At 38.7% G+C, this 22,500-nt stretch overlaps 1 protein-coding gene and 1 non-coding gene across 8 annotated transcripts in view; one reads left to right on the top strand and one right to left on the bottom strand.

The window, feature by feature from the left end:
- The window catches only part of LOC115221295, a 355,773-nt gene that overhangs the window by 218,981 nt on the left and 114,292 nt on the right, over positions 1–22,500 (bottom strand). Inside the window, exon 1 of one of the 7 annotated variants that reach the window (XM_029791444.2) lies at positions 1–347. This exon is cut by the window's left edge and continues 1,282 nt beyond it. The exons of the other annotated variants lie outside the window; for them this stretch is intronic. The gene's annotated coding sequence lies outside the window, so the exon portion shown is untranslated. Of the gene's footprint in view, positions 348–22,500 lie in introns of those variants that run through there. 7 annotated transcript variants of the gene reach the window in all.
- LOC115221872 lies at positions 12,521–12,639 on the top strand. The gene has a single exon (XR_003882670.1). It is a non-coding gene; the product is annotated as a 5S ribosomal RNA (ribosomal RNA).

Genomic DNA, 22,500 nt, shown 5'->3' with positions numbered 1-22,500 from the left:
CACACAGCATTTGGTAATAAGGCAGCAAGAATCCAAGAATCCACTTTCACTGGCTTAATATGACGACTGATGTAAAATGATGTAAAACTGCCAGTCGCAAGTAATCCGAATACTTTGGTAAACTAATCCAGGGATCACCGAAAGTGTCCTAACAAACGGCAACTAATCCAGGAATATTCGGCTTCCAGTAACGAGCGGTTACCAAATTCCAAAATCTAAAAAGTTCCAGTGACAAGTGATAGCTGAGAGTTCTTATCAATTGGGAGGTGAACTGGATATCCAATCCAAAATTTGAAAAATCTTCAACAACAGAATTTTTCAGAAAGAATTGAACAGTAAGAGATGATCCAAAAATCAATACCTTTAAATTATTATCATTATTATTATATTATTATTATTATTAATTGGTTACATATTGAGAATTAAGTTTGTACTGAAAGTGTTATAATGCACTCTTTATATATATATTATATATACAGAACATTATATAGCCTTGGAGTTTGAATGTATGTAGTGTCATATAGGTTGGAGTTTATGAGCATGCACTGTTATATAGCTTATAGCCTATGTATTGAGTATTATGCAGCATGTGTGTGTGTATATATATATATGTATATATATGTATGTATATATACAGGGTTACATAGTGTGTGTATGTGTGTACGTGTGTGTACAGAAACGGACTGAGTGCTGTATGTCTTGTGTGCAAATAATGCTACAATAGAATGCCAGTTGTATGTATTGAGTGTATATAATATATAGCTTGTGTGTGTATGTGAGTGTGTGAGAGAGATACAACAATGGAAGAGAGCAGCAGGACTACAGCAGAGTACTACGACCACAGCAGTTGACCATAAGAAAAACAAAGAGAGTATCGGCAGCGGAGTACAACAGGAGTACGAGTGACACTGAGCAGACGAGAGTTGCCTCTGCTACAGCTGTAGACTAAGGAGTACGTGAGAACGGCATCGGTCGGTCGTAGTACCAGTAGAGTAAGCGGCGAGAGCACACACAGATCCTCCTACGTCCCTCAATGTTGCGCTAACCACCAAAAGTTCAACTGATTTTGTCAGCTACTTTCCCTGCCTTATTATTATTACTCATGTTGTTGTCGTTGTTGTTGTTGTGTCAATATATACAGAGCAACATCAACAAACACATACATACACACTCATACATTGACATATATATATATATATATATATATGTATATATATATACACATCCACTTGAGTACACACGCTCACACGCGCGTAAACATATACACATACATACACACACACACTTGTACACAATACAGCTGTTAGTGTGTAACTTACATGGAAAGATATTTACAGCTGTGTGAGTGTGTGTGGGCACGTGTGTGTGTGTGTGTGAATGTGTGAGAGTGTGTGCGGGCACGTGTGTGTGTGTGTGTGTGTGTGAGAATGTGTGTGCGATTGAGAGTGAATTGGTAAATATGTGTCTTGTATATATGTGTGTACTAATACTTTAAAAGATGATGTCTATTGTGGCAAAAAGAGGGGAAATTATACGAAGCTCGGAAGCGTATATATATGCGTGTAGAGAGAGAGAGAGAATATATTTGGAGAGAGAGAGAGACACACGCGCACACGCACGCACACACAGAATGCGAAGAAGATAAAGGAGGAAAGAAACAGAGATAGGAGCGAAAAGAAAGTAGAGGGAAAGGAGGAGGAGGTGCGCGTGTGTGCGTGTAGGACCGTGCGAGTATGCGAGTGTGTGTGTAGGCATGTGCGTGTGATGTTTCAATGAGATATGTGAGATCAAAGTGGAGTCAACAGTTAGATTACAGTGTGTCTGTGTGTGTGTATGTGTGCGCGTATGTAGTAAGCGTGTGTCTTTGCATATATATATATATGTGTGTGTGTGTGTGTGCGTGCGTCTGTGTGTGTGTGTGCGTTGCGTCCGTGCGTGTCTTTGTATATATATATATTATATGTGTGTGTGTGTGTGTGTGTGAGTGTGCGTATGTATGCGTGTCTTGTATATATATATGTGTGTGCGTATGTATGCGTGTCTTTGTGTATATATATATATATATATATATATGTGTGTGTATGTATGTGTGCGTGTATGTGTGTGCAGTAACTATGTAGTAATTGTAGAATGCGTGCTTAGTATATATATATATATATATATATATATATATATATATATATATATGTATATATATATATATATATTATATATATATATATATATATATATATATATATATATAGATATATAATATATATATATATATATATATATATATATATTATATATATATATATGTATATATATATATATAGTCTACAATGTGTATATATATATGTGTGTGTGTGTGTGTATAGTGTAGCTATAGTCTACAATGTTTATATAGGAGGGAGACGATGGGGGACATGATGAGGGGGGGGTATATATCAGCAGCAGTGGGACAGTCTCCAATCAATAGTTATAACAGAGAGCGGGGGGGGGGACATAATACACAGCAGTCAGGCAGCCAGCAGCAGCAATCGCCATCACCAGCATCATCACCACCGGCATCAATGCCTTCATCATCATCATCATCATCATCAGCATCACAACCATCATCACTATCATCATCACCAGCAGCAGCAGCACCACTGATAAGCCAATCAGGGGAGCCTCTAAGGTGGTTGCTCGACTTGCTAAAAATAGCAGCCGAATCTCCCCTCAAACCATTTCTCTAAACGGATAGAAGGACACTGGATTGTTGTGTGATAGATGGATCTAGCGGAGGAGATAGCCCTGCTCGATCAGCGCTGACCTAGGGTTAAACGACAGCAACATTCAGCCACACCATGACCACCACCACTGTAACAAGCGAAGAGAAACCATTTCAATGGTATTGGAAACCAAACACTGTTATAGTGGGAGGAGTGGGGGTTGCAGATATATATATATATACACACAAACACACATACACACATATACACATACACACACACAGACACGCATATATATATATATAATATATATATATATATACACACACACAGAGACACGCATATATATATATATATATATATTATATAATATATATATATATATTATATATATATATATATATACATACACACACACACACACACGCATATATATATATATATATATATATACACACCACACAGACAGACACGCATATATATATATATATATATATAATATATATATATATATATATATAACACACACACAGACACGCATATATATATATATATTATATATAATATATATATATATATATATACACATAGACACGCATATATATTATATACACACACAGACACGCATATATATATATATATACACACACAGACACGCATATATATATATATATATATATTATATATATTATACACACACACACGCATATATATATATATATATACACACACACAGACACGCATATATATATACACACACACATACACATAAAGAGAGGGGGGAGCAGCGAGGAGTGTCACGTGCTAAAGGATGCTGAGGTTGTTTAATAAACACAAATACTGCAACAACATTAAGTGACCACTACATACAACATCCTCTACAACATTACACATCTCACTACAACCACCACCACCACCACAACCATCATTACTACTATATACTATTATATACTACTACCACCACTGCTGCTTCTACAACTGCCACCACTGCTACAGCCACTACTACCACTACCACTGCTGCCACCACCACCACCACTATAGCTACCATTTATACCACTACCACTGCTACATGCATCACTACACCCACCACCACCGTTACTACTATATGCTAACATATACTACTACTACTACCACCACCACTACAACTAGATTACATTACCACTGCAAACAAGATCATATGAGCTGTTGCGGCAGTAGTGTAGTGATGGTATCCACCACTACAGCACTAGCACACTAACACCCAAACTACTACAACAACAACTACAACACTAGTCCACTACCACCATAACCACAATACAATTTATCCAATAGGAGAGCCTCTATCTGCTAGATATAGAAACCAAATTTCCCTCACATCACACTTTGTCTTAAAAGGCAGGAGCGAATAATGTACTCTTAACTACACTGTTTCTGCTAGGATGATCATATCTGGAATGTGTAACTGCAGATAGATATCTTGGAGTAGTAGTGGCCAGGGGCTAAACAAGAGCAAGAAAATGGGTCGCAGTGTCTCTAGACCCAACAAAGGGAACACACCACACACACACACACACACACAAACACAGTCTCCCTTTAACATTCAACAGTTGAAATCCTGTCAGCAGTTATGTTGTGACCTTAGAAAATATTTAAACAAACAGTGGCCAAGTCTACTTGGCTGTAAAGAGGTGCCACCGAGAGGCAGAGGCCACCTGGTTGTAAAATGGTGTCACAAAAGCACAGTTCATTTGCTTGTAAACAGGGGCCACAGGAGACCATCATCATCATCATTTAACATCTGCTTTCCATGCTGACATGGGTCAAACGATTTAACACACAGGTGGTTTAATAATGCCAGCATTGGTGGTCTTCTATGACACACCAGCACAGGTGCTATTTTATGTGGTGCTTTTTACATAGCACTAGCACCCATGGGGGGGGGGTCACTAGAGGAGATACTTGGTTACCCAAGTAGGACAAGGAGCAGAGGGTCAAGGTGGCCGTAAAGGACATGCCTAATTAAGGAATGTTCTACACTGTGTAGAAATCATCCCATGAAGCAGAAGAAACCACTTCAATAACCTCTCTTAAATTGTTTTAACCCTTTAGTGTTCACATTATTCTGCCAAAATGAATGCTTCTTCATCTACATTGTTTTTAATTAATCATGCATTACCTTGTAGCTATGAGATTTTGATGAGGTAGCTGTTAATTTTTAAAACAATAGTGTAGGGTTGGTGTGAGAGACCAGATCTGGCCAGTTTGAACATAAAACAGGCAGAATACTTTTGGCTGGATATGGCCGGTTTAAATGCTAAAGGGTTAAACATGAAACCTTCAAAGAAAATAATGTGCAGTGGTGGAGGAGGAGGGAATATTTTCTTGTAGTGTACCTTATGTCAGGCAGTGTTGGAGTGCCCCTTATTTTTACTTATGCCCTTTACTTGTTTCAGTCACTGGACTATGGCCCTGTTGGAGCATTGCCTTGAAGGCTTTAAGTCAAACAAATTGACCACAGTATATTATTTTTAAGCCCCCTTTTGTTGAACTAAGTTATGGAGATGTAAACAAAGCAACACCAGTTGTCAGACAGCTTAGAGGAAAAACGATGCACACACACACACACATAAGGATTCCACACAATTTTTGCCTACCAAAAATCCAATCACAAGACTCTGGTTGGCCCAAGGTCATAGTAAAAAAAACACACTAATCTAAGGAGACGTGCAATGGAACTGAACCTGGAAAAAAATACATTCCTAAACGGCCTTCTTAACCACACAACCACATCTACCCCTGTTATGATGACTATATTGTAAACTGAATGGAGACCATCAACCAAAAAATAAAGGGTAACATTTTATGGATGCCAGATAACAGATGAAAAGTTATATTTAGAAGACTACCAAGCAATATATATCATGAATGTTTACGAATATTATTTATTAGGCGTGGGGCTACCCTCATTGTAATTTGGTTAGTTGAGATTATTTTAAATTCCAATGTTTTTGGATATCTCATGCAACCCCATAATTTCTCATATACCCTAAGGGATACCCGGCTTTAGAACTCTTAGTCTCTGTCTTGTACATGTGTAGCTGTATGTAGATTTGTGTGCGTGAATGTGTAATGCTGACATGTATGTATCTAGGTGTGTGTAAATGTATATTTATGTGTGTGTGTGTGTGTGCATGTATACCCACCTGATCCCTGGAAACAGGACCAGGTATTGTCCCTGGAAAAGGATCCAGTATTGTCAACAATGTCAAACCACAACAGTGAGACTTCAAAAATAGTGACCCTTGACCTTGTGTTACCATCACAAGTTCTCCCCACCATTCACACCCCTTAATATTACTGGTAGCATGGTTTCTACACCTCTTGCAACAAATAAGAGAACACCTCATTCTCAAGCTACAAGAAATAGCAACCAAATTTCACTTGTACTATACAACAGTGGTTCTTAATCAAGGTCCCTATAAGATTTTGGGGGGTTCCACACAACAAAGTATTAAATTAAGGATCCTACAATAGTATTTTGAAGGTCTTTGAAAAAAGTTTGCTTTAGATGCATGTATTGGTATGTACTGCAAGAAACCTCTAGGTTTCTTTCTTTAATGTTTCACATAGTTCGACCTTCACAAGTTAATATGTGAAAAACAAATAGGAATTTTGAATGAAGTTTCTATAAAACTAGTTTTTAAACATTGAATGGCTATAGGATAAAATAGTAATCAAAGGGATCCATAGAACTCCTGCCCAACAACCTTGAAAAAAAAAGGATACAACACAATGTAGGAGGAATTTCAACCGTGTTTCATGGTCTGCTACCACAACAGGTCCTTTATAGGATCCAGTTAGCTCAAGACATCATCAGGAGGAACCATGTCTGGTTTCGACCCCTACTCCTCTTCCGTTTTGATATGGCAGGGCCTCCTCTTTCAGAGGTGTCTTCAGCTCTGGTGTTGGGTGCATGTCTTCTTTCTTCTGTTCCCTGGCCTCTTTGATGTAGCGTCAACGAGCGACAGCGGACGACTGACTGCCTTGTCAAATTTTTTCCCTTTAAATACCTTCTGCTAGGCTCCAGCAGGCAGCCCAAGCATCCAAATGCCTGAACAGGATGGACTAGCCTACAGCTGTAGCAAAGGCAATGTGTTCTGCTGATATTTTGTTCCTAGTTCTGTAATTGTAAACACCAGCACCCCTACAACATATATGCTGGAATACTGAATCAGTGACCGGGGTTGAATAACATCCACTGTCTGACCAGCTATAAGGTTGTGTCCCCTCACTCTTTCATTTCTATTATAAAAGGGCTGTGAGGTAAGAAGTTTTCCTCCCAACCACATGGTTCCAGGTTCAGTCCCACTGTATGACACCTTGAGCAAGTTCTTCCTTTGTATAGCCCCAGGTTAACCAAAGCTTTGTGAGTGGATTTGATAGATGTAAACTGAAAGAAGCCCATTGCATGTCTGCGAGTGTATATTTGTGTTTATTCCACGCTGCCACTTGACAACCAGTGTCAGTTTGTTTACATTTCTATAACTTAGCAGTTCAGTATAAGAGACTGATAGAATAAGTACCAGACTTTAAAAAATAAGTTCTGAGGTCAATGCATTTGACTAAAACCCTTCAAGTTGGCACCCCAGCATAGCATATCTCTCTCCCTCTCTCTCATATATACATATATTATTTATGAGGCATGTGGCCTCCATTGAAACTCTTTTGATTTACATTAATCTCAAGGTTAGTCTTAATGCATAAGACCTTAAGACAGGGATGAGTAATGGGTCTCCCCACCTTGTCCTCATACATAGCTCCACTTCTTGGCAATGTGATGTAGCACAGCTGGGCTTCTCTAATAAATGACAAAGTATTTTGTGACACTTTTTTGAATAAATGACTTGGTTTTAAAATTGTAATCCTTTAAAAATATTATTTTATTGGCACAAAGTCACATTTTAAAGACATCGCTAGCTCTAAAGTCACTGGTAGGCTACAGCCATTATTAAACATAACAACAAGTTACTAGGGAATTGGTGGGTTTGGTACCCTTTAGCATTTAATCTGGACATATCCAGCCTGAATATTCTACTTGTTTTGTGTTCAAATTAGCTAGATCTGGCCTTTCACACCCACCCTACAATATCATTCTAAAGATAAATAACCACATCATTGAGATCTCAAAGCTATGAGACAACGGATGATTAATGCCAGACAATGTTAATAAATAAGCATTGCATTTGACAGAATAATTTGAATCCTAAAGAGTTAAACAGCTGACAGCTAGTCAAAATACTTTACTGGTTTTTGGTGTTCTAGGTTCAAAACCCAACAAAGTCAATTCTAACTTTTTGTTCCTCCATGGTCAAATAACAAAGCATCAGAAATCAAAACAATTATATATTCTCCGTTCACTTTTTAAAATGGTTTTCTGTAACCTCTTCACGAAATATCACTATCTGAACCAATATATAATTCTATACTCTTAAGGGGAATGAGGCCAAGAGATAGCCACCAATCACTGGAATCTAACACAACAATCCTATTGCTGTAATGAGTCTGACACATAGCATTACATCTGTGACTGTGTGGTGTCAGCCAGTGCTTAGTTAGAACCAACCAAACAACTAATCAGAACAAGTTTTCTCTCATAATCTTCACAAAGTCCTGAATAAATAATAAGGTCAATGAAGTAGAAAGAATTCTTACTCTAGATATTGGCACTAATTTTGGTGTTTCATCATCATCGTCATTGTTTAACATCCGCTTTCCATGCTGGCGTGGGTTGGACAGTTTGACTGAGATCTAAGCAAGCCAGTAGGCTGCACCAGGCTCCAATCTGATCTGGGAATGTTTCTACAGGTGGATGCTCTTCCTTATGCCAACCACTCCGAGAGTGTAGTGGGTGCTTTTTACGTGCCACTGGCACAGGAGCCAGTCATGGGGCACTAGCATCGACCATGTTTGGATGGTGCTTTTTTACATGCCACCAACACGGGAGCCAGTCGGGGGGCACTGACATCGACCATGTTTGGATGGTACTTTTTATGTGTCACCAGCACAGGAGCCAGTCAGCAGGAACTGGAACTGGCATCAACCACGTCTGGATGGTGCTTTTTATGTGCCACAAAATAAAATATATACAATGACTGAGACACCTCATACGGATATATTCATCTTGTGTCTGTTGATAGGGTTCACTTTGTTCGACTGAGACCGATGGGCAGATGCTGGCTGACCAATTAGAGTCAAGAAGTTTTATCCTTCACCAGGATATTTCTGTCTTCACAAGGTAACAGAGGAGAATTTAAACAAGAACTACACAGTTTGTGATGGAGGTAGACCTTGTCTAATAACATAGGTGACAGCCGTGTTGAAGAGCATGCAAGAGTTGGTGTTTAGCTCCAATATATACATGTTTTTATTGCACCAGGAATCCTTGTGAGCAGTTCTCTCAAGGCAAATAATGCAGTATTTGGCATTCTAACACAATCCCGATTGAGCAGACTTATGTTCAAAAATATTCCATCAGTGCAGACCCTGTTTTTTTTGCGAGCGTATCTAAGTCTACAATTCCTTCCTATTAAAGACAATGATTTGAGGGTGATCTGACCGTTCCTTCAAGTAAATCTACAGGCTCTCCTATTGATTCAATACGCATACACACAGTAGTGCTAATTAGCTGGGTACAGAGACTGAGTGAGATTAGGAATCACAAGATAAGAGATTAGTTTTATGGTAGGCGGGATAAGTGTCCAAAATTAATTAAGTGGTGGTGGAGGCAGGGTTAATTAATGTCTGCTTTGTTTAGAGTTAAGGAGCCAATAAAGTGGTTAGCAGCCAGAGTTTTCAAGTGATTCGATTTTGGCAAACAGTCCGCAATGATAATCATCTTTCCTTATCAAACACCATCACATTTCTCTTCAGTGTTGTTTCTACATTACTGTTGCCAAGTACTTCACATGTAGAGTATTTGGTCAGTGAGCAGTCAATGGTCAGCCGGTTGTAGTTACCAAAACAGAAGGAACATTAGAGCAGTTAAAAATAAAACAAAATCTGTTGGAATAAGCCCTGCGAGGTAGGACAGCTGTTTCAGCAAGTGCTGCTGGCCATTCTCCGTGGCAACGCTATCGCAGTCATGTCCACAGGATGGAAGCACTCCGTCGGTTACGACGATGAGAGTTCCGGTTGATCCGAATCGACGGAACAGCCTGCTCGTGAAATTAACGTGTAAGTGGCTGAGCACTCCACAGACACGTGCACCCTTAACGTAGTTCTCGGGGATATTCAGCGTGACACAGAGAGTGACAAGGCCGGCCCTTTGAAATACAGGTACAACAGAAACAGGAAGTAAGAGTGAGAGAAAGTTGTGGTGAAAGAGTACAGCAGGGATCACCACCATCCCCTGCCGGAGCCTCGTGGAGCTTTTTTAGGTGTTTTTGCTCAATAAACACTCACAACGCCTGGTCTGGGAATCGAAACCGCGATCCTATGACCATGAGTCCGCTGCCCTAACCACTGGGCCATTGCGCCTCCACCATGTCCACAGGATGCAGCTGAACACACAGTTTGTTCTGGGGTGGACATTTCTTTTTTAAATTTTTTTTTTCTTTGTTTCCTTGTAATTAAATTGCATACACACAGGCGTACGTATGTACATACATACATACATGCATGCGTGCGTGCGTGCATACATACATACGTACATATATATAACGAACTAACTGTTACTTTCTCAGGTGCAGCACGGATTTTTGTCAGTGAACAGGTCGTGGTCTTAAAGCGACGAAAATATTTTGACAAATTAAACTTAAATGTTGAAGTGAATCAAACGGCTTTTGTGTGTTTCTTAAATGGCTTACAAACACTGCAATTGTTTTCGTTTCAGCACACGATCTCAGATCAAATCACTTGCTATGCAGGTACATCTCCGTAATTAAATTGCAATTCAATCTTTATGTAAATAAAACTAATGTCTGAACATGAAACGAGAATGAGTTAAGGCACAATTTGTGAGAATATACTTTTTTAGACATATCAGGATCGGGGTGTTATAGGTTGTGTTTTATCTTCCTTCATTGTTGGACAAGTTTGGTTCACATGGAGTGTGTGTGTGTGTGTGTGTGTGTGTGTGTGTGTGTGTGTGTGTAGTAATAGCTGGAGTGATGGAGGAAAGGGTAGAGCAAAGTAAGGGAGAAAGAAAAGGAAGATAAAGACAAAGAATGAAGAGAAAAAAACAACAACAAAAAATAAACAGCCAAACTACTACTTGTCTTTTTTCTCATTAACCCTTTAGTATTTAAACCGGCCATATCCGGCCAAAATAGCTAATCTGTTTTATGTTCAAACTGACCAGATCCAGGCTCTCACACCTACCCTACAACGTTATTCTACATTAAGTAATTACACCATCAAGATCTTGAAGATATGAGTTAATGCATGATTAATTCAAATCAATGGGAATCAATAGGCATTATGTTTGATTGAATAATCTGAACACTAAAGGGTTAAACACACACAACAAAAATAGAAAATCAAATGTAGAACACTGAGTGATGAAAGACATGATGATGACTAAAGAATGATGACAAAAGGACATGAAAGAAAGACAGGATGACAACGAGGGGACATCAATATATAAGGATGGTGATGAGAGTATAACAGAAGTACAAGAAAGGAACGGGGGGGGGGGGCAAGAATGTAAAGAAGAAAAACTGATGATTGAGACAAAAGCAAAAGCAGTGATGAGGGGATAACAGTAAATAAAAAGAAGAAAGTAAATAGATTTATCCTCTATTGCCAGGACCCCTGGACTCGATGCCAGGACCCCTGGACTGGTGGTACGTAAAAAGCACTATCCAAATTGTGGCCGATGCCAGTGCCGCCTTGACTGGCTTCCGTGCTGGTGGCACGTAAAATGCACCAATCCGACCATGGCTGTTGCCAGCCTCGCCTGGCACATGTGCAGGTGGCACATAAAAAGCACCCACTACATTCACGGAGTGGTTGGCGTTAGGAAGGGTATCCAGCTGTAGAAACACTGCCAGATAAGACTGGAGCCTGGTGCAGCCTTCTGGCCTCCCAGATCCCTGGTTGAACCATCCAACCCATGCTAGCATGGAGAACGGACGTTAAACGATGATGATGATGATGATGATGATGCCACGCGGCACTGGGAAATAATGGTTGTGACTGGACTGGCACTAATGAACTTCTGAGATGATGTCTATCACTGCTGATGGGCAATGGCAATGACATGATGTTACACACACCAAGCAAAGCAACAAATATTCCACCATGGCATTAAAACAATATTTACATCATGTTTTTATTGTACCAGGAGTCCTTGTGAGCAGTTCTCTCAAGGTAAATAATGCAGTATTTGGGCATTCTAACACAACATCCACATTGAGTTGGATATAAAGATTACCTATTTCTTTACTACCCACAAGGGGCTAAACACAGAGAGGTCAAACAAGGACAGACAAACGGATTAAGCCAATTATATCGATCCCAGTGCGTAACTGGTACTTATTTAATCGACCCCGAAAGGATGAAAGGCAAAGTCGACCTCGGCAGAATTTGAACTCAGAACATAGCTGTAGATGAAATACTGCTAAGCATTTCGCCGGGCGTGCTTAATGTTTCTGCCACCTCGCCTTAAGTTGGATATAAAGATTACCATTTAGCATTAATACTGCTTCTGTCACTATTAATTACTTTTTAATAAACCTGCTGGCTATTTGCAAAATCAGTCTGTGAAAAGACACCGACATTCTATATATCATTGATGGTGAGATTAGTTTATGTTAGGTGGAATAAGTGACCAAAATTAATTAAGTGTTTACGGCCATATCGTTTTGAAAACACCGGTTCTCGTCCGATCACCGACGTTAAGCAATGTCGAGCCTAGTCAGTACTTAGATGGGTGACCGCTTGGGAAACCTAGGTGCTGTAAATGTCTTTCTATCCTCATAGGCGCAGGAGTGGCTGTGTGGTAAGTAGCTCTTACCAACCACATGGTTCCGGGTTCAGTCCCACTGCTTGACAACTTGGGCAAGTGTCTTCTACTATAGCCTCGGGCCGACCAAAGCCTTGTGAGTGGATTTGGTAGACGGAAACTGAATGAAGCCCGTCGCATATATGTATATATATATATGTGTGTGTGTTTGTCCCCCCAAAATTGCTTGACAACCAATGTTGGTGTGTTTACGTCCCCGTAACTTAGCAGTTCGACAAAAGAGAGACCGAGAGAATAAGTGCTAGGCTTACAAAGAATAAGTCCTGAGGTCAATTTGCTCAACTAAAGGCGTTGCTCCAGCATGGCCACAGTCAAATGACTAAAACAAGTAAAGAGTGAGATTCAGCTTATGTTGCTACAAGGTGTCTTGTTACTGATGAGCTTGGGCATGGCAAAATCACTTGAACTGGCAGTTCTGACACCAACAATATAAATATCAGTGCTGTCATGCACCATGGGTCCATGAGAGAGGTCCTCTCAAGATTATAACACAGTATTTGTTGTTCTAACTCAACATCCATGTTAAGCAGGATATTAAGATTGCCTCTCTGTATTAATAATGCTTCTGACATTAGTCATCGTTTAACATCCGTAGTCCATGCTGGCATGGGATTGGACCATCTCTTTTACTCTTTTACTGTTTCAGTCATTTGACTGCAGCCATGCTGGAGCACCACCTTTAATCAAGCAACTCGACCCCGGGACTTATTCTTTGTAAGCCCAGTACTTGTTCTATCAGTCTCTTTTTGCCAAACCGCTAAGTAACGGGGACATAAACACACCAGCATCGGTTGTCAAGCGATGTTGGATGGGACAAACACAGACACACAAACATACACACACACATATATATATATATATATACATATATACGATGGGCTTCTTTCAGTTTCCATCTACCAAATCCACTCACAAGGCTTCAGTCGGCCCGAGGCTATAGTAGAAGACACTTGCCCAAGGTGCCACACAGTGGGACTGAACCCAGAACTAAGTGGTTGGTAAACAAGCTACTTACCACACAACCACTCCTGCACCTATCTATCTATCTATATATATATATATATATATATATATATATATATGTATGTACGTACGTACGTATATATAGTCAATTTAAATATATGAACATTTAAAATTAACAATAACAGACAAGAGGCCATGCACAAGAAATGTATTAGTTTGACACTTGGTAATAAGAGAGTCTTTGATGTTTTGAGCATAGCTCTTCATCAGAAATGAGGAAGGGAAAAGTCCAAAGACAAAAAAGAAATCGCCAACAACACACTGCCGATAAACACATACTAGATACTAGCACATACATAAACACATTTACACATGCACTTATACATACATACATCCCACTAAGCCACGTTAAAACAATCTTCACACTATAACATGGAGTAGTCCTGCCTTTTGGTGTTGAAACTATGATATCCAATAAGGCTGCTGATGATGAGAGGTTTCCAGTTTATGTCGCGTTTTCATTATTTCTTCATTAGCCCCATTCACTCTCACCATCCACATAAAATACTTTGGTAGTTGTTTTTTTTTTATTCTTGTGCTTCTATTGTTTTTATGCAGGGAGTTTGTAAAGGAACTATTTGTGGAGGACGTTAGCTTTCTTTGTAAGGGTAATTTAGTTTGGAGTCAGGTGAGGTTAAATAGCAGATGTGATACATACATACATACATACATACATAGACACATGCATACATACATACATACATACATACATAGACACATGCATACATAGACACATGCATACATACATACATACATACATACATACATACACACATACATACAAATGCATACATACATAGACACATACATACACACATACATACATATGCATACATACACACATACATACATATGCATACATACATAGACACATACATACACACATACATACATAGACACATGCAGACATACATATATACATACATACACACACACACATACATACAAATGCATACATACATAGACACATACATACACACATACATACATATGCATACATACACACATACATACATATGCATACATACATAGACACATACATACACACATACATACATAGACACATGCAGACATACATATATACATACATACACACACACACATACATACAAATACATACATAGACACATGCATGCAAAATCAATCAGGCATGATGTAGCAGTAATACAACAGGCAGATTCTTCTAAAAGCAAACCGTTAAATGGTAAGGAATGAATCAAGAACAGTTACTCTATCTGAGGTTGTTGAACTATTACTGACAGAATCATCATTGTTGCCGTAGCAGCAGCAGGACAGCAGCTATGGTGGCATCCCTGACTATAAATTCGGGCTACAGCAGCAAACATTTGTGCACTTATGCATATATAAACACTCAGACATATATGTGTTATATATATATATATATATATATGTGTGTGTGTGTGTGTGTGTGTGTGTGTTTTATATATACACTCTTACTTGTTTCAGTCAGTTGACTGCGGCCATGCTGGAGCACCGCCTTTAGTCGAGCAACTCAACCCTGGGACATTCTTTGTAAGCCCAGTACTTATTCTATCAGTCTCTTTTGCCGAACCGTTAAGTGACGGGGACGTAAACACACCAGCATCGGTTGTCAAGCAATGCTAGGAGGACAAACATAGACACATAAATATACACGCACACACATATATATATATATCTCTTATTATAATATATATATATATATATATACACGACGGGCTTCTTTCAGTTTCCGTCTACCAAATCCACTCACAAGGCTTTGGTCGGCCCGAGGCTATAGAAGACACTTGCCCAAGGTGCCTATATATATATATATATATATATACTCTTTTCTCTCTTTTACTTGTTTCAGTCATTTGACTGTGGCCATGCTGGAGCACCGCCTTTAGTCGAGCTAATCGACCCCCGGACTTATTCTTTGTAAGCCTAGTACTTATTCTATCGGTCTCTTTTGCCGAACATATATATATATATATACATACATGCACACACGTCTGTATGTGATATACACAAGTGCTTATACATGTGTGTGTGTGTGTATGTGTGCACACACAAACATACAAGTCCTCATTTTATGAGAAACATAACTAGCAATTATTAACAGGAAAACAGGAGACAGATATAGTTGAATAATATTAAACCAACCAAAATCAGACACACAGACATACACAAAAGCATTATGCTGCAGTAGACCCATCCACCAATCCATACAAACATGGGAAAACAGCTGTACAGATATAGAATGACGATGATGTATAAAGGACACACGGACACACACACAGCTGACTATGTCGAAATGCTCCAGGATTTCCTATACACATACCACACATGCATACATTCATACACCAACCACCCACTGCATACACCAAAACACAATGAAGCTACATGGTACAATGCTCCAGGATTTCCATACGCACACATATATACATACATACGCAAACAGCCACACTACATTACATACAACCACACACACACATACATACATACATACATACAAACACACACACACACACAAACAGACACACTACCTTACATACAACCACACACACACACACACAACACACATACACAAACAGACACACTACCTTACATACAACCGCACACACACACACCACATGTTACACACACACACCACATGTTACACACACACCATATCACATGCGTGTCGCTTCCACGCACCGCAAACATCCCCCCCCCGCATCACGGTTAAAAAGCTCCATGTCAGAACGTTCCAAGAGTTAACATGGATGATGAGGTCTGTTTTTACTGACATCTTTTCTTCAAACTGAACACTGCGAGGAAGAAAAACGGAGGAGGAAGGGGAGGAGGCAGAGGAGGAAGAGGGGGAGGAAATCGATAACCGTTCAATGGTGTACAGTGAGTAACACTGACCAGGCTGCTTGCTACGCTACACAACAACTAGAGGGGAATGAATGCAAAACTGACTGTTCTCTCTTCATCATACCACCGCTACCATCACCACCTTCACATTCACTGCATTTGTTCCCCACCACACACACACACACACACACACACATGCACACTTTATTTCCATTTTCCTTCCAGCTTTTATCTCATTAAAGAAGCAACAATTACCATTGTTATTAATTCTCTCCTCCACCTCTTATTGTTACTGGTGACACTGTGCCTTACCCTTAACTTTCTAGCAACATTATTATTATTATTATTATTGTGTACCAGTCTTTGCAGTAAAAGTTACATCAATAAAAATGTAATAGATTTCTATATTTATTCACTCGAACAATGTATAGTGGAGGTGGCATTGATGGTTGTGGTGGAGGCAGCGTTGATGGTCGTGGTGGAGGTGGTACTGATGGTTATGGTGAAGGTGGTAGTAGAGAGCCTGAGAGTCAGCTCTGTCTCCCCCACGCTTCAGTCCTATCACCAAAGCCAGATGTTTGGTGAAAGACAGTCCGACAGTCCTGAAGGAAATATTGGTTTCAAATGTTGGCACGAGGCCAGAAATTTTGAGGGAGGGGATAAGTCAATTACATCGACCCCCACTACTCAACTGGTACTAATTTTTTCAATCCTGAAAGGATGAAAGGCAAAGTTGACCTCGGCAGAATTTGAACTCAGAATGTAAAGACAGACAAAATGTTGTTAAGCATTTTGCCTGATGTGCTAACAACTCTGCCAGCTCACTGCCTTAGTCCTGAAGGAAATTATTGCTCCATAACCAATACCATCACAGTCCAAGAGAATTATTAGACCATCGATTAAAGTATTTTGTGATATTTGTTCCGACTACATTCCGAGTTCAAATCCCACCAAGGTCCTCTTTGCCTTTCATCCTCTCTGGATCAATAAAATTAAAGTACTAATCAAGTACTGAGGTCAATGGTTTTTGATTAACCCCTCCCCTCGAAACTACTGGCCTTGTGCCAAATTCTGAAATAATAACTCTTTCTACATTAGCCCACAATGCCTGGAAGTCTGGGGGAGGGAGCTAATGAATTACATTGACCCCAGTGCGCAACTGGTACTTATTTCATCAACCTTGAAAGCATGAAAAGCAAAGCTGACCTCAGTGAAATTTGAATTCTGAACATATAGATGGATGAAATGCTTCTATGCGTTTGGTCCAGCATGATAAAATATCTGCCAGTTCACCATCTTAAATAATAATAATAATGTACATTGTTTTGTCTTGGTATAAAAGATGGGCTACAGCAAATATTCTGCTCAATACCACAGATTTGCTTGTCAGTTGTTTGACCTTAACCAGTTGAGCATGTCCCATAGTGGCTGACGATATGTGCATCTCTGATCACGAGCAGAAGTAGTGGGGGAGCATCATAGCCATGTGTTGAGAGGGATTCTTTGGGGTTTGAATAGTTCACCTCTGGAAACATGGGTGGTTCTTTCAACATCCTTAAACAACCCTTATTCATGGACCTTTTGAGCAGGATGGGCTACTCAACCTGAAGAAAATTCTAACTGGGCCCCACCTGCAAGGTCATGTGCTGTTTATCTTGATATGAGATCACCATGTCGCACACATATGGTTGTGATGCATGTGCTTGGTGTACCCTTATCAGACGGGTAGTCATGATGGGTATATTGGGCTTCGTATATTTTACCCCAGTGTCACTTTGATGGCATGAACTGCTCTCTCACTCAATATAATAATAATAATTGTTTCAAATTTTGGCACAAGGCTAAAAATTTAGGGGGGAGGGTGTTAGTTACATCAAACTCAGTATCTGACTGGTTTTTATGTTATTGACCTCCAAAAGGACGAAAGGCCAAGTTGACCTTGGCAAGGTTTGAAAACAGAACGTAAAGAGATGGAAGAAATGTCGGTAAGCATTTTGTCCAATGATCTGACAGGGTTCTATCAGCCCCCAGGAGTAGAGTATTGACTGATGAGTGGTTGGTGCCCCATGGTGGAACAGTCAAGATTGGGGTCAGATAAAAGGGAAGGAGATACTGACAGAAGCCCAGTGTAAGTTCCAACATCCAACAACATGTTTGAAGAGCAACAAACATATTCACTATTAACACTGTTGTGTTTCTGAAAACTGTGCCTTTGGATTCACATGTACTACATATCTATTAATTCTCTCAAGGGACTTCCTTTACTTGTGGTTAGGGTCCTTAGAAGGTTAGAAAGAAAGCAATGAGTGGTTTATAAAAAACAGTGGAAACCTCCAGCAACCTACATATATATATATGTCCACTCATCTGTGTGTATGTAGGTATATATATATTAAAGCTTTTAATACCTTTTGATAGTTATATATATTTAATTTTTAAAAAATAAATAAAAAATAAAAATTTATAAATATAAATTAATAATTTTAATTTTAAATTTAAATAATTTAAATTTTAAAATTTTATATTTTATATATTTTGAATATGATATTAATTATTTCTATGTTTTGGTTTATGTTTTTCAGTTTGATTTGCCTAATAGTGGTTTTATCTCTAATTTAATTTACATATATATATATATATATAGGGAAAGTTTACAGAAAAAAACAAAAGACGAAGACAGGTGGTGTACAAAACAAACAGATGTATTAGCATAACTCTCAGGAATAGAAAAAGTCTTTTACGTTTTGAGCCTACGCTCTTCTACAGAAAGGAACACAGAAAACAAGGAGAGAAAAAAATGTGCGTAGTGGCTAACGATCTATCTATCTATATATATATACACTACCGTCAGAAATTAATTAGCACCCTTGATTTGCTCTTCACTCAAGGTATGTGCTGTCACCTAGTGGCCATATCTCGAACTATTGCTTTGTTGCGAGTTCACTGTTGCGCAGAACGATGACGTAACTTTGTTTGCAGAGCAGTTTGAGAGTCTACAGCCTTATGATGTTGACATAGCAGTGCAACAACAACTTGGAGTGCGGATGCAGACAAATCTTCCTTTGTTTAATAGATATAGGTAGCGCCTCGCAAGGACCGAAATCACACCATACTAAGTTTTCTCATCGCATAAGACGTTTTGAACAGCTCATAGGTTAATTGATTTAACCTATTTAATGTAGAAATTTGAGAAGTGCTAATTAATTTCTGACGCAAGTGTAGGTGCAGACATGGTTGCATGTTAAGAAGCTTGCTTCCCAACCACATGGCATCTTGGGCCGAGCAAAGCCTTGTGAGTGGATTTGGTGGACAAAAACGGAAAGAAGCCCATCATGTGTGTGTGTGTGTGTGTATCTTTTATCTATTACTTGTTCACTCACATTATAATTTTCTAGTTCTTACTTTCACCTTAATTCTATTTTAATAACTTGCAACCTCTTACTTCTGACAAGGTTTATTTTATTTCTGTATATTTTCATACCAGTCCCTACAATTTTTTACTATCCATTTTATATATCTAATTTTTAAAAAATCTTTATTCAACACCCCTTGATGTTTATATAATTTTCCATTACAGCTGTTTGCTTTTATATATAACAATTCCCAATTATCTTGAAAAATATTTTCCCAGTCAACTACAAATGTTTAATTGATGAGTTGGCAATCATGAACACTTATACATACTTATAAATTTTTGAATTGTTCTGAATGCTCACAACTGATGAAGGGTCATACAAAACAGTTTGTGAAGCTTTTCCAGCTTCAACAATACAATATACACATCAGCAGATAGATGTTATCCTATCTGCATATACATCTAACTAGCAATTTGAATTCATTTTGGAAGTGAGGCAAGTATCTGGCACTGATGAGCAGAAAATACTGTGAAATATCAATATATTTCATTCTCATTCACTTCTAGGGCAGTTTCATTTCACCTAGCTTTAAAGTAAACAGTGTTTTTTTTTTATACTATACGAGGTGGTATCAAAGAGTTCTCAGACTAGTTATGTTTAATAAAAAATAACTTATTTACCTAAGTTTTAAGATCATCTCTGAAATAGTCACCTTGCATAGCGATACTCCAGTCCCTGTGTTCCTGCCACTTATCGAATATGGCCTGGAAGTCATTTTCTATAAGCAAGTAGAGGACCTTCTGCGATTCACTCTGTATCTTGGCAACAATGATTAAAGCTCACTGCCTTTATATATATATATATATATATATATATATATATATATATATACTAACATATCGCCCGGCATTGCTCAGGTTTGCTTCGACCCTTTAGAATTGGAATATTTGAAAAGTAAAAATTTTGCATTATGTAGCTTGTTATTCTCTTTAAGTGAACATTTTTCTGGTTGAAATACACCGAAAAATGGCAACACAGCAGTAAAAAAAATCGTAAAAAATAGGGATTTTCATAGAAAAAAAGCACTTTTTTATGTAAATAATTTTTGGTCTTAACATGGTCCGATTTGAATTTTTTCTTCTACGGAAGGAAGAGCAAGCCTTCTTCTATCATACTCTCAATTTTGGTCAACTTGCACCGCAGGGTCTCGGAGGAGATAGTGTTAGTTGAAGGCTACCAAACCTGCCATACACAGACAACTTCAACTTTATATACATAGATATATATAAATTAAATATATAGATTAAAGCTCGCTGCCTTTATATAATATATATATCCAAATTTAGGGAATGGAGCAGATAAAATCCAGGCTACATATGTTTCCTAGCTAGCAGAACCTTGGAAGCAGTAATTATCCAAACGAGGGGCACTCCACTATATGCTCAGCAGGCCAAAGATACCTTAGTCAAATGAAGGTCACATTGTCGTCAAGGGATGACATGTTAACTCACAGGAGTATATATAAAACACACATACACACACACATGCCTGCATACATATGTATGTGTGAAGTATCAGAATGGATAATGTACAGAACTGCCTACCATTCCATAAGTTATAGGTTTGAGCCTGAGTCTAGGTATTTCATTGGGTTTAGGGCAGGCCAGCAAAATCTTACTCACCTAAATTTTTATTCGTCACAGCCGTAAAATTATTTATAACAGTAAATTATCATCCAATCCAAGAGGAAATATAACTTGTTTATCCACTTCTATGAAAACTACCAACACGGGGAGAACTAGATGTTAAAAATTTTGCATTATGCAGCTTGTTATTCTCTTTAAGTGAACATTTTTCTGGTTGAAATACACCGAAAAATGGTGACACAGCAGTAAAAAAAAAACGTTAAAAAATAGGGATTTTCATAGAAAAAAAGCACTTTTTTTATGTAAATAATTTTTGGCCTTAACATGGTCCGAGGTAGGCTGAGACTGAAGTTTATATATTTAACTCCTTGCAGATGGGAAGAAGTACTGACCGCATTGGAACACTGTGTGCGAGAGCAGTGCAATGTCTTGCTCTGTGTGGCACTGTGTTTTCAAATATACCACACTGAGAGGAATTGGTAAATACACTGTAAAATTCTTTGTATGACAAATTATGTAATTACTGAATGGCCTAATACCAGTGCAGAGCACAGACTGTCTGCAAGGGGTTAAAAACCTGAAGAATCCTAAATCTTTGGGATCAGTATCAGTTACGTGGGGGGGTCAGTGTCACAGATGTCTATGTCAGGAGTCAGTGTTACAGAGGTCTGTGTAAATTAGGGCTCAGTGCAAGAAAGGTCTGTGCCAGTTAGGGGTCAGTTTGGTTGTGGCTAAAAAATATACAAGCAGATTTGTATTGTTGCACCAAGCTGAAGTCTCATTTAATCTGGATGAAGGATTCTACATCACATGCACCTCATGTCTACAAATCATCAGAAATCCCAAATTAAAACCAGCATGGCAATTTTTTTTTACTTCCAACACCAGACATGGGATGTTAAAACTGTAAGTGATGATGATGATGATGGTGGTGG

Source organism: Octopus sinensis, linkage group LG18, assembly GCF_006345805.1.
Source record: "Octopus sinensis linkage group LG18, ASM634580v1, whole genome shotgun sequence".
Lineage (NCBI taxonomy): Eukaryota > Metazoa > Mollusca > Cephalopoda > Octopoda > Octopodidae > Octopus > Octopus sinensis.
The sequence above is the reverse complement of the archived record's forward strand: the minus strand, read 5'-3'. Positions and strand labels throughout refer to the sequence as shown.